This window comes from Homalodisca vitripennis, chromosome 2 (genome assembly GCF_021130785.1).
Source record: "Homalodisca vitripennis isolate AUS2020 chromosome 2, UT_GWSS_2.1, whole genome shotgun sequence".
In the NCBI taxonomy this organism is placed as follows: Eukaryota; Metazoa; Arthropoda; class Insecta; order Hemiptera; family Cicadellidae; genus Homalodisca; species Homalodisca vitripennis.
In genome coordinates this window covers 129,657,600-129,673,128 of record NC_060208.1, presented here as the reverse complement: position 1 = coordinate 129,673,128, position 15,529 = coordinate 129,657,600, and positions in this window count along the sequence as shown.

Here is a 15,529-nt window from a genome sequence, read left to right as displayed (position 1 = left end):
TAAGTGCAGAAACTGTATCAATATTAGCTCCATTTCGATCTAAAATTATTGTTGCTCTTACAACATATCAGTTTTTTTGTTTTCTATCTCCCATGAAGCAAGAATCTTTGTGATTGTTATCTCATTATGGATAGATGTTTTTTAGTTCATTGTTGTTATTGGTCCTTAAATATCACTGTTATGTGTTCGTGAATTCTTGCTTATTAGTATACAATTCTTTAGGTGCTTACAATCTCAAAACGTGATCAATGGTTTCTTAGTGCGTGTAATTTATATTTGGTATATGTATTTTTAATAGTACATAGTGATATATTGCATATTAGACACACACACACACACACAATATTTTATGTTGTACATCATTGCATAAATGAGTGTTAAAATAAATACATAAACTCAACTTATTGTGAGCTCACAAATAAAGTTGTCTTTAACATTTTTCCGCATTTAACAATTTTTAATATTTGGGAAGAGAGTACAAGATGGGAGTACACCACACCCATACACCATTATCGTAACAGGCTTTGTGTTATTATCGAGGTCTCCTGCAGATAAAAAAAAGAAAAGAAATTTTTACAACTCCCAGGTGGACGAGAAAATCTACCAGTCTACTGAGAGCTAGAATTCAGTGGTACTCAATCAAATTTCAAGCATAGAAATGCACCTTCATCGAAGTAGTCCTTGGCTATGTAGAAATGCACCTTCATCGTAGTAGTCCTTGGCTATGTAGAAATGCACCTTCATCGGAGTAGTCCTGGGCTATGTAGAAATGTACCTTCATCGAAGTAGTCCTTGGCTATGTAGAAATGCACCTTCATCGAAGTAGTCCTTGGCTATGTAGAAATGCACCTTCATCGAAGTAGTCCTTGGCTATTTAGAAATGCACCTTCATCGAAGTAGTCCTTGGCTATGTAGAAATGCACCTTCATCGAAGTAGTCCTTGGCTATGTAGAAATGCACCTTCATCGAAGTAGTCCTTGGCTATGTAGAAATGCACCTTCATCGAAGTAGTCCTTGGCTATGTAGAAATGCACCTTCATCGAAGTAGTCCTTGGCTATGTAGAAATGCACCTTCATCGAAGTAGTCCTTGGCTATGTAGAAATGCACCTTCATCGAAGTAGTCCTTGGCTATGTAGAAATGCACCTTCATCGAAGTAGTCCTTGGCTATGTAGAAATGCACCTTCATCGAAGTAGTCCTTGGCTATGTAGAAATGAAGTTTCGTGCGATGTTTAAAGTGTACAGGAGAAATCGTTCTCGGGACATTACAAACTGTTCCGTCCTTTGTCCCATCTAAAGGCTCTGGGTTTTCTAATGCTTTTTTATCAATATCGGATAGTTTACTTTTTTGTGTGATCTAATAATGTTCTGTGAAGACAGCATATGAAATACTCAAGGAACAACCTTGAAATATGAAACAAGCAATATACGACTGAAACTCTCATACCTGTGCCTCTATGTACTAGTTTATGAGTAGAGTAATTAGTGTGAACATTCAACTTTGCTTAGCTATGTAAAACGGTAACACTTCTGAAAGCAGCAGACAAATCAGACAGTTCTCTTGCGAGCTTTAAGAAAAGGATCACGAGAAGGGAAATTTCATCTACTTGTCTTTAATTGATAACCAATTTTTCACTTAGAGTTATAGCTCATACTCTAGACACTACGTAAAACTGTATAGCGTAATACAATGAATTTTTATAACGAATAAGCTATATTTCCACTGTTCGTTAAATCCAGGATGTATTGTAAAGTTTAGTAGTTTTATTGTAATAAGATGCGTCCAATCGTTAGTTCGTATGAGTGAGTAAGTTTAGCCATGTTTATAGTCCAGAAGCCGTGAGATAATGTGCATCGTATAAGCATACAACCTAGGTTTTTCAAATAGATAGAGAAATTTATCCTAAGAAATAATTTATCATAAGCAACGCTGTATTTGGTGGAGTTCAAAATGGATGGGTGTCAAAAGGATTGAACTGTGAAATTATATTTTTTTAGATCATATTTTTTTAGCTTTACACACCAAAAACAAACCTTTAGCCATGTAAATATATTATCATATATTATCAGCTTTAGTTAACCTTACAAGCAGACCCTAAAAGTGACAACTTTCAGTCTTGTTATCTAATCGTCTGACGGTGATATAAATATTATTTATGAGTCTGACGGTCGGTTTAAACTGTATCAGGTAAGGAAATTATAATCTAAACAAATCAACTTTTCGTTTGTTTAACTTTTCCGATTCTCCTTCATTCTGACCTCCACCATTTTTTTTTTTTTTTTTTAGGACAAGAAGCTTATAAATTGCATTTAGTCCTGTAAGAACCTTTGCGCTGCTTCTGGAGTGATAGGATATTCAGGATGGGTAAGGTTAGGGAGTAGGGGCCGCCTCCTATCAAGATCCATGAGGAAGAATTAGGGCACTACATCTCAGTCGTCCTGGAAGAAGGGGAGGCCAGCTCTGAACCAGCCTCTCCAGTCAAAGTAGGCAGGGGGTGGCACACTCTTGTTGTTGAGGTTAACAAGAACCTCTGAGGTAAGGGAACAAATCCCACCAACTCCAACAGTCATCTTCCACAGTAGACTAGACCTATCGAATTGCCCATGAACCCCAGAATCTCAACATTTGCTGTTAGTGATGTGCCGCTACTGGACATCCATAAGATTGCCCAGATTGAAGTGGCACATCGGTTTTTGCTGTGCCCAGTGGTGGGTTCAACTGGTAGGTATAAACCAGCCAGAAGTGATCCCTGCTGGGTAGACCTCCACCAATACTAGAGTGGTTAATGATCGATTTCTTTCTTAGACATCATTTCTATAACAATTGCAAGAAAACACAAGTCGTGTGCAAGTCGGTTCTCAGCTGCTAGACTGTTAGTAGGTTTAAGTTTGGGGGTGAGTAGAGAGTGTTAGTTGTGGTAAACTTGCCATTTAATCGGGAGTGCCAGGTGCTGCTAGAGCTGACTCTCGGTCTAGTGACCAATGGCTCAATCTCGAAGTTGCTCTTCATTGGATTTCTTAGCATTAAAGCCGTAATTACTCTACATTCCGGACAAGACCATTGAAAGATGTGGTCTTGTTTGATTCCAGGATAATTAATCCAACTTAATGCCAAGAGTAATGATTCGTTTTATTAACTCCCATTCAGTATAGTAATTTCCATTCTTGAGTATTGGAGCCTTTCGTGTTATCTCTTTTGTTCTTACAGGTCGCTTTCATTACGTTGTTTGGAAAGAACGGTGCGGAACCCACACAACAAATTCGGTTGAATTGAAGGCTGTCCATCTTCCTGGAAATTGCTGGTGGTGAGTTTGATTCATCTTTATGTCGTTGGTCGTTAGAGTGAATACTGGAGAGACTTCCGCGCTCACTTTACATAATAACACAATTACCATTTTAATTTATTTTCTCACTCCTTCCTTCCTTTTATAGCTTTGCTGCATTAATTGTAAATTTGTCAGTGATAATGAAGCTTGTAACAACAATCGTTGCTGACAGCGACATCGAAGCAGATCTCACTCCGCAGTGCGTGGGGAAAGTCGCGGTCACCCTAAGGAACAATTAATCGTCTCGGTAAATTATTCGCGTTGCTTAATGAAGGAGGGCTCGCCTAACGAGCGGACACGGTCCTAATATGTTGCGTGTCAACCGGCATTCCCCGATTATTTATAACGCCTGTGTATCGGCGCCTTTCCAAATTTTGTCCACTGTGGTTGTACATAGTAAATTTGTTCAACAAAACTAGTATTTCATAACTATGAATATAATCAATTTAATTTTGAAATCTTTGTATGTTTCAAGTCATTTCGCCATAGTTCAAGTACCGTAACAATAAACATTTAAAGTAACAATCGACGAGAGAAAAAAAAACAGTCCTGATATCAACTTCTTCAATGCTGTTACTGTTCTGTGAATAGATAACTCTATATTAATGTAGTACAACTTTACTCTTTAAATATTTGTGTATATAGGCAAATACCAAATTTCGCATTTTTACATTAGTATGACTAGTTCGTGTGTTCCACAATACTGTATTACAATAGAAGTAAAATTAACATAATTTTATTTTTAGTCATGTTTATTTGTGTATTTGATATTTTTCAAGAACAGTTACATATTATATGATTATAGATTTAAAATTCTTACTAACATTATAGTATTTATTTAAGTGCATAGAACAAAAACAACATTATCTCATACATTTATCAGAAGTTTATAAGACAATATATTTCATAAACTTGAATCATCTTCAGATTCCTCAGTTGTCGATGCTCTACAGGAAGTTTGATCAGTGCAACGTGTTAACGGAATTGTTTAATTGCTTCTAATTCAGAACCTCATGCACACACCCGGCCAGGTTTCTCAGATGGAAGTCATTAGCAACGATTTACCCGATCTTCAGATTTCCCAATTGTCGATGCTCTACAGGATGATTAATCAGTGCAACATGTTAACCGACGTGTGTAGTTGCTTCTACCCAGATCATGCACACCACCCGGCCAGGTTTCTGAGATGGAAGTCATTAGCAACGATTTACCTGATCTTCAGATTTCCCAATTGTCGATGCTTTACAGGATGATTAATCAGTGCAACATGTTAACCGACGTGTGTAGTTGCTTCTACCCAGATCATTCACACACCCGGCCAGGTTTCTGAGATGGAAGTCATTAGCAACGATTTACCCGATCTTCAGATTTCCCAATTGTCGATGCTTTACAGGATGATTAATCAGTGCAACATGTTAACCGACGTGTGTAGTTGCTTCTACCCAGATCATGCACACACCCGGCCAGGTTTCTGAGATGAAAGTCATTAGCAACGATTTACCCGATCTTCAGATTTCCCAATTGTCGATGCTCTACAGGAAGATTAATCAGTGCAACATGTTAACCGACGTGTGTAGTTGCTTCTACCCAGATCATTCACACACCCGGCCAGGTTTCTGAGATGGAAGTCATTAGCAACGATTTACCCGATCTTCAGATTTCCCAATTGTCGATGCTTTACAGGAAGATTAATCAGTGCAACATGTTAACCGACGTGTGTAGTTGCTTCTACCCAGATCATGCACACACCCGGCCAGGTTTCTGAGATGGAAGTCATTAGCAACGATTTACCCGATCTTCAGATTTCCCAATTGTCGATGCTCTACAGGAAGATTAATCAGTGCAACATGTCAACTGACGTGTGTAGTTGCTTCTACCCAGACCATGCACACACCCGGCCAGGTTTCTGAGATGAAAGTCATTAGCAACGATTTACCCGATCTTCAGATTTCCCAATTGTCGATGCTCTACAGGAAGATTAATCAGTGAAACATGTTAACCGACGTGTGTAGTTACTTCTACCCAGATCATGCACACACCCGGCCAGGTTTCTGAGACAAAAGTGTACGATTTACCCGATCTTCAGATTCCCCAATTGTGGATGCTGCACACGAAGTTTGATCAGTACCACATGTTCGCCGACGTGTGTGGTAGCTACTAGCTCAGTTCTTACTGCACACACCCGGCCAGGCGTGTCCGTACTTGGGCACTCATTAGTCGCTGAGGACAAGAAGGTGACTTGCGTAAGCCCAGATGACTGGGTAGGAAGCTAGCGCATTAATGTTCTTCAGAACAATGGGGTATTACTTTTCTTCCCGACTGAAAAACAATGCAAGGCAGTTAATTGGTGACTGTATAAACGGACGCACACCGTCTTATGAACTGTCAGGGCTCTCGATGAAAGAAAAGAATATCCAGTGGTATCCTGCGTGGGTGGTTTTAATCTAAGTGCACAAACCGCTGGAGGTAACTTTAATTTTAAAGATTTATTTAAATTTTTTCAGCCAAATAGACAAAGTTCTGTAATTTTAAAGTAAACTTATCAGAACTTTTTTTATTTCTATTGGGTTTGGTGAATCCGATGTTGTATTACTATTTTGATCTTCCTCATACTTAGCACAGAAAGAATACATTGTTTTTAGCATTACTAAAATTTTAGGATATATCGAGTCTAAAGAGTGGCTTTCATAAAAATATCCATTTCTGCATCATTGTGTGTATGTGTTTTAACCTAAACATGTTTTTATTCAGGAAAACTATGTTTAACCATTCTGAGTGTTTAGTTTACAATCCTTTTATTTATAGCTAATTTTACTTCACAAAAATTCAAATGCTGCGTATCCCTCAATATAACTTTTTCTTTGACAGAGATTAACCGGATGGTCTTCTTTTTATGAAATCCTGTACTTATTTAAATATTTTTTATGCATTAGGTTATAATTACAAATTTGCAACTATTTATTTATTTTGATATACAAGTTGTTTAAATAAAAAAGACTGCAGCTATAAAAATTTCTACGTGTAAAATAATAATTGCCGAATAATATTTCTATAAAACTATTACCTAATGAAAGAGCTATTCTATCAAACTTTTATGTTGGAAAATGAGGAAAATAAAAAAGAAAAACGTTACATTTTCAAAATACAAGTACTCTAAAGCACTGTTTAGGAAGAAACCTTAAATCACTGTTTACTAGTTATTTTATACAGCCACTATATTCTGTGTGTATTTTATTACATGTCACACGTACAATCCTATTTATCTGTGCTATTTTGATTCAAATTTGTGCATATATGTTGTTGATATATGCATCAGCGGATTTTAAATGTGTTTGGTATTACAAGTGTACCAATTTAGCATCTCGTTTATCTCCAAGTCAACGATTCATGTACGAGTGAAAATAGAGAAAGGGAAATGAAAACGTAAATTTCATCCACCAAAAGTAACACAGCGTCCTTGTACGAGGTCTAAATTAAGCCATCTGTTCGGATGGGACAAGTTTCCATAACGGGGTGATTTAAAATGGCCCACCTCCAACTGAAAATGTACCGCTCACCGGTGTCCTGAAGAGTTACACTCACTTGGATACTCTTAGAGCGTTTAGAAACGAGGTCTGTGGCGTAATGTTGAGTTTAAACTGTAGGAATAAAATCTCCATACAAAGTGCATTGAAGGAATTATATTTTATAGACTTAAAGGTTCTAATGTGTTTATTAATGAGGTTATGTAGTTATAAAGCAGAGCTGTTATGTACAATTAAAGGACTAAGTTCTGAGTAGACTTGCCATAAAATCAGATTTGGTCACCTGTAATGGCTAACTGAGCAACAACTACGATTGTTTTTGTTTCTCGTATCCCATTCTAAAATCTTTAATTCCATTTAAAACAACAAGTCTATTATAAAGCATTAACAAAATACTTATATACAATTAGTAAAAGAGAATCCATATAAAATTGACACACTGCTAAGGGAGACCCAATCATAACTCTGTGCTATCTAGTTTATATATTTACTAAGCAGAATGTTGCCTAGAGGTCGATATTGTGCATTATACGCTAATAAATACAATTCATAATATTAAATCAATAGTTGTATAGCACTGAAAAGAAATAATCTGAAATAATTCTATTGCTCGAATGGTAAGAATAAAATAGAATATTTTATATGTAAAACAAAACAATCGTAAATATTCAAGATCTATTAATGACACCTTGTGTGTGATCAAACTCTTACAGCAACTTCCAAAAGGGCCAGAAATATGACTATCAATCCAATACAGTCCTCTTTTCACAAGAAAAAGAAACAAATAGGATCTTGCTTCTTTTCAATTTTAAAAAGTGCAAATATTTACGCATATTTAATTAATTTAAGAGCACAATTTAAATTTTTAATTACTTATACGAAAAATATAATAGCTGCTGTATAACTAAAGAAAGCTCATTGAATAAAACATTTAATACAAACTCCAACTTATATAATTCACAGTTTACGCCAGAACGCGTGTTCCTTAAGAAGCTTCACAGAAATGTTACGCAACATTTCTAATCTGTAAATCATTTTGCTCTTTATACATCCTGCGCTCGAGCATATACAGAGTACAGAAATGTTGTCAGCCACCTGTGACAGGTTTAGTTGACGCTCAGCCATGTAGAGTATGATACACCATCACAAAACACGATATCGCGTATGTACAGATTATGAAGTTTCATTCAAAAGGGAAAATCTAAATCTCAATTAGTTTTGTAGAAGAAGATCAATTAAGCCATTCCTCAGATGTATATTTAAATACACTTAATTTCAAGTATGCAGCTCAATCCGTTTTTGAAACTTCCTGCGAACAGGTAGTCTCTTAAGTAACTCTCAGCCAAATCCCATGGAGGGGCCATCAACGGACTCAGTGTTGTCTATATTGAAATGAAGTTTCTAAAACAAAATCTTAATTTTATAGCTCAATTTGTTGAGATACCCTGCGGGTAGACAAAAGATAAATCTTGTCGGTTCCTTAAGTACTGGCCTAGCTAACTCTCAGCACTTACAAATAGTAATGAAAGAACGATTAAACAGAAAGGTTTTAAAAGCCATTTTGAAATAAACATTCGTAAAAACTTAAGTTCCTACTCCAACCCTATCATACAGGTATATCATATTTCTAAGCATATTTCTAACGTATTTATCAAATTCTATTATATTGAACCTATTTCAAGTTTTCTTATAATTTATATTATTATAACTTTCATAATTCAACTTCAAATCGACATTTATATAAACTATTCATTGAAATCGTCTTCAATTTAAATATTACCGAGGTGAAAATATTGATGAATAACACAACATGTGTCGATACTATAAATTTAACACCAACCACCGAAATCGCCGTGTTAATCGAATGTTTAACAAACGCATAAACAAAACGCCCGAAAAATCCAGCCAGTTTCCATCCTAATTATCACGCAAATACGACACTTGGTTCCTAGAAGTGGTTTAAATTGTCAGACTAACTGCGGAGAACGCGGGTTTGAATTATGGGCTAAATTAGGAGATGTAAATGTTGATATCAAGAACACGACATCTGTCGGGATTTAATGTACTAATTGGCTATTTGAATATGCTAACCAGTCAGAACGAAATAGTTATGACTAAGCGGCGGCCGTTTCTTGCGTTCTCATAGGAGTCAATTACAAGCGCCTATCCGTATTAAAAAGTGGGCAACATTTTCGGTCGCCCATCTTTGAAAAGCTACATTATTCAGGGATCTTGTTAGATATGACCCTATATATGCTCATATTTTATTAAAAGAGCGTTAGAAGATTAATTAAATATTCACTGAGACAAAGATAATACTCGGAACAAATTCAATAAATTAAAATTCTATGAATAAAACAAGGATTAACAGTAAGCTCTTAAACAATGTACAGTGGAAATATTTTACGACGTCACTTGGAACCCTCTTTATTATTATATTTTGAATTATTAAAGATGCTTAAACACTCTCAGCGGAAGATTATTTTTAAACCTATTTCAAATCAAATATAACTTGTATCATTTCGAAAAAATATAACCAGAACTGCAAGAAATGTGCTTGAGGGCGTGACCAGGGGAAACTGCGCAGAGATGCTTGAAGGCGTGACCAAAGGAAAGTTTATCCATTTCTAGAATTATATTATGATTTTGATTTTTTCACAGTTCAATGATTTTATGGTTAAACCATTTTGTTACAACTAGATACGTATGTGTTTGGATCTTCACACACGAGCTAGATTTCTTCCTATTTGTTCGTTACGAACTGAGCGTTTTGGTGGAACAAACACCAAAGGGAAACTGTACAGAGGTCTTTGAGGGTGTGACTAGGAAGTAAATTCCATTTTTTTTATGTGTGGCCAATGTCGGGGTTGATTATTTTGCCAAACTAAGACAATGTGTTACAGTTAACTTGCTTGTGCTAGGTACGTTTGTTATTTCTGTGAATCCAAGTTACTTACAAGGAGGTTCTCTTTACTAATATTAAGTCTCCTTTACATCTGAGCTTCCTGTAGGCGATGAAGTTCTACCAACTGTTCCAACATCTATTATATTCTTGGCTCTGTTGTTGGAACAATTCGAATACTTAATTAATGATTTTAACTACTAGTGTTAAACTGATACCACTAATAAATTATTTGAACAATTTTGATTAGCTACCGTTAGTAAATGCTCTCTGAAGAATGGGCCATATATATTCTTCTCGAATACTTAATTCCTCTCTATCTCAACAAAGATATTATTGACTTATATTCAGTTAGTGCGTGTTTTAACTAATAATCATTTTTAAATTAATATTTCTTCCTGGATGCCTTGATTTGAGGATAAGAAAAATTAATTTTACTCAGTCCTTTCACAATATTAAACTGTTTCATCCATAATATGTCGTATTGTTGGCTGAGCGTTAGCAAATTATAAAATGTATTAGAATATTTCATCATTACCTCCTATTCTTCCTACTTGTCGGAATTAGGCCACTAAAGGGTATAGCGGCTAGACCTTCCTCGTCTATTATTGGCTATTTTCTCTTTGTTTCCGTTTCTGTAAGTGGTTTTTATCCGTATCCCAAAAATATTTGGGGCAAAAGAGTTTCTTCGAACCTGGAATTTTACGAGATACTGTGAACTGAATCTAATTAACTTAATGATAATTGGCTCTACAATTTTGTAATTAATCCAAGTTAAATATTTTTAGTTGGATGTTTACAAGTTCTATACCCTGACATAAAACTCCTTAACAGGTAAAAGACTACTTCAGTTATTGCTGCAAAACTACATAAAGCTAATGGCTTGCATTAATAAACTTGGTTATTTAACGAGTCGCATTAAAGCATTGCTTCGAATTATTGATCTCATTAAACCGTATTCAAAGCCTTGTTCGGTTATTGATGAGATGATCTAAATATTTATCTCCAGCGAAGCTAATTTAATTGGCAAGACGAATTCTCAACATTATGTTATCGTTCCGATAAGCTAATGGACCTTTTATTGTCCTGTTATGCTCCCGGCGGGAACTAATTACTGAGTTAATTTATTATTATTAGTTAAATTAATGAGTTCGGGACTCAATAAAATTACTTTCACATTAAAAGCGGTTTGCTGTTCACAAGAGTTAAGCACAGAGTACTGTATATTTTTTACAGATGTACAATCTTCAAAGTTGTATTTCTTAATTGTTTGGAAACTTTGTAAACAGTTGTCTAATCCTAATTAGTTTCATTGAAAATCAGATCTACATAACTGTAAGATTTTAGACATAAATTGTTTTTCTGGTTTGATGTAAAGCGAAAATTTGTATATGCAGTACCCCCTTTCAATTCTGTAAAAGAGCAAAAAATAAATGTTGTTATTTGTTACCCAATGTTTAAGAACTTTAGTACATTTATAATATTAGGGTGCCAACACTATTTTGATTTAAATAATGAGACAATGAGACTGCCACTTTACCTATTTATAGGTGTCTCTGACGTCGAAACGATGTAAATGTTCGTTTTGAGCTTCTTCATCGCCAACTTCCTTTGATCTCTACAGACGAACATGACTCCAGATCCCAGGAGTCAAGTCTGAGAAAGCTTCAGATACCAGACGCTGCAATAAAAAGGAAGGTGAACTGGAGCTAAAACCAACATTCAAATTGAATTAACCCTACGTTATGTGTCGTATATGTAGTGTAACATCTTTGAAAGGGGATCCTAAAGGTAAACCCGTAAACAGAAAAGCTTCACTCATACAGATTTCTTTTTTTATTGTTTAAATTGAGCGTTTTATAGAAATGTTTTATTTTTTTATAAATTGGAGCACTGTCTATCCTTGATTTTTTTAATAGTGTGTAATGTGTCCAAAGCAACAAAAATAATTTATGGTATGTAGTTTAAGTGTTCGTATTGCAGTATGTCCAAGATCCTAGCCATACCACATTATTGCTTTTCAAGTAGAAGAGAACTACATTGAACTACAGAGGTGATTGGCTATTCGGTCCAGTTTGTCGGAATTATAAATGAGGGTTGACAAACTGAGCTACAGATGTGGTTGGCTATTCGGTCCAGTTTGTCGGAATTATAAATGAGGGTTGACAAACTGAGCTACAGATGTGGTTGGCTATTCAGTCCAGTTTGTCGGAATTATAAATGAGGGTTGACAAAGTGAGCTACAGATGTGGTTGGCTATTCGGTCCAGTTTGTCGGAATTATAAATGAGGGTTGACAAAGTGAGCTACAGATGTGGTTGGCTATTCGGTCCAGTTTGTCGGAATTATAAATGAGGGTTGACAAAGTGAGCTACAGATGTGGTTGGCTATTCGGTCCAGTTTGTCGGAATTATAAATGAGGTTTGACAAACTGAGCTACAGATGTGGTTGGCTATTCGGCCCGGTTTGTCGAAGTTATGAATAAGGAGTAACACACAGAGCCACTTCGATTTTGGCCTGTGTCAACTGTTACTCTTAAAAAATCCGTTACTTTCTCATCAACCCAAACCGTTTCCCAAAGAGCCTGTTAAAGGAACCAGATTTTAGAAGGTGTCTAAAGTGGACCACTGACAAGGTGGACCACTCACCACCAAATATTGTTATACTGGCCTAGACTGTAGGCGGCTCCATTTTATCGGTTTCGTGTTCAAGGAGCTTTATCTTTCGACACAGAAAAATCAGAAATACAACAGAAACGAGTCTAACTTTTGGGGATTATTATTGCATAATGATAGTGATGTTGCTGAAGATTCTTATCAACAAGAGCTAATTGGGCTAGTAATTGTACTAGTAAGAGATTAAGAGCAGTATTTAAGAAAGAAATTGGTCATACACTACAACTTTATTAACTTATATCTTATCATGAGTCAATTCTCCAATAGAATATGCCAAGAATATGAATATTGTAGATAGATTCAGGTCGAGTTTTATCTTAAGATAAACACCGTGAAAGATTAGATAGTCTATCAAACACGCCTTACCGTCAGCAACCCAGCACGGCACTACATGCTTGTTACCAAGGAACCAGTGTCCATTTACATAAATGACCCGACGAGACTGGCCCTAGGCCTGCATTTGCATTTAAGTGTACAGTCAGTCCGAGAGATCACCTGTAGATGAGATGGGTCCGGTCTCGTCTAGGAAGGGCGATTATGCAGGTAACTATGTCGAAATCTTGATAAATTGACGAAGAATGTAGCATCATCTCTGTGAAAGTAGGTTAGTTAGGTGTGAACATTTGTCATTCAGATTATTCCTACTCTGTCTCTGAGATCATGAGTGGGTTTCTTGTGTGAAAGTTCAACGCACGGTATGCGCGTTGAGTTATCGAACTGGTCAAAGAGGATAGTAAAAAGTAGGAAATTTGTTCTAACAAGTAATTTTAAGTTAAGGTTGAGAAGGACCAATGTGTTTTACTATCTAAATCGGTAATTATTCAATAGCCTACTTTACGCTCAAAAGAGAACCACGTGTATCTTTACCACCTGTAACATTAATCCCCCCATGGAATTTCTAAGTATGACCAGACAATCCCCTACCTATAAATTAAACTCAATATCAGCCTATCATAAATCAGAATCAGCATCCACTATCAGAACGCCTTGTGTATATCTGACTGCTGACATCTTTTTTTATTTCTTCCTATAAATCTTCTTTAAATCTTCCCTAGTATCTAATTTTTAAATGGTTGTAATTGCAACTTTTTCTTGGTGAATGACCAGATGTTTTAACCTAGTTTATCACTTTACTTCAGGCTGAACTCCGATACGTATTTATTAGCTAGCCTATAGAAATACCATGCCCGTACAGGGATCCCTGGCCGCTGCTCCAGGTGCTATTCTGTCACTTAGCTAACAGGCCCGTCTGGATTTATTTGATAATTAATTGGAAAGCCCTAAACGGACTTATTACGCCTCATTAAAAATAGTCGTCCGACTGGAATAATCTTAATATTGTTGGTGTTTTAAGAGACACCCCTCGCCTCTGTCAGTTTCTATCAACTCTCTTTACTACAACAGCCTAACGCATGAAGTACTTTCGTTGCAATTAGTTCTTTAAAAATTCATTTAAAATATTTCAAACTCGTATACAAATATAAATATAACAAATATAACGTAAAAATATGTTTTAGGTTGTGAAAATCTAAAATAAAACATGTGATTAAATTATTATTAGATTAGAAAAAAATAAACAAAACACACACACACACACACACACACACACACACACCTTTAAAAAAATATATATGCCCCTAAGTAATAAGCTGTATGGTATCAAGTAATGAACAGATTTCTTTGTCTTCTTCCTACGTCTTCAAGGTCTTAATTTGGTCCATTAAGAAAAATAAGTTTTATAATTACAAAAACGTACAAGTGGTTAACACCAAGTTTGCAGGTTCGAAAGACCTTTGCTAGTTGCGTGCTACTCCACTTTTCATTTACAATCCACACTTTACGTTGAACGATATATATACAATACTAATAGGTTTAGTTAAGAAAAACAATGTTCATAATTATAAAAACGTACCTGTGGTTAACACCAAGTTTGCAGGTTCAAAAGACCTTTGCTAGTTGCGTGCTACTCCACTTTTCATTTACAATCCACACTTTACGTTTGAACGATATATATACAATACTAATAGGTTTAGTTAAGAAAAACAATCTTCATAATTATAAAAACGTACCTGTGGTTAACACCAAGTTTGCAGGTTCAAAAGACCTTTGCTAGTTGCGTGCTACTCAAAAACCTTTGAACTTTGATGTGTGATTCTGTTCTTGATTTATCCTAAATACTACATTACACGAAATATTCCATTTCTAAATTTTAAAACAGGTTTTTAAAATCTAATCCTAACAGCAATTATGTACGACTAACTGATCTCAATATATAATACTTCAAGTATCATTTATACATCTGCTGGCTTAAATACCCATTAAAACTTTATACATCTTACGAAGTAGGGCACGATTGGTGAGGTTGTAATTTAGTTCCTTAGCTCTAAACACATGACCCATGACAAAGTGCCAACCCCCACAGTTGTGTCCCTTTAACTTAGAACACAAAACCACTAAGAAATCGGATTTTTTTATTAACGACACGAGGCCAAGGTTATACCTGTATTCAAGGTTTTTCACAGAGTAACAAAATGAAAATTTTTATTATTTATTAATATTTAAAGCATACTTAAATTTTATAAAGCATATTAAAGAATATTAATCATATATTTATGGTTTATATATATTTTGATATATTTTATTTATAATAAATATAATTTTATAAATATATATATACACAATATTTTAAAAAGCATATTCAAGCATACTTTATATTTCAAAAATATCAAAAACTGTACATATTCGTATTTTATTTAGTGTAAAGTATGAATATAAACAATCCTAACTAGGCGTCCAAACCTAAATCTAGTTTATCGAAACACGTGGTTTTCTCGTGGCCTCATTTTTATCAGGAATTGCAGTAGACACAGGAAGCATCACTTCTTAGGTGAAGATTTGTGCTGTGTATCCTTTCTAATTGCTTGCCTTAAAAGTGTGTAGTTTTCCGTATAACGACGAGATTGTTATATCGTTTTCCATGGTGTGATCCATGCACCCCAACGTATTCTTCAAACATCATGTCGCCATACAGGATACATCCGTATAACGACGTGATCGTTCTGCAGTTTGCATGACCCATGCACCAGAAGGTATTATTCAAACA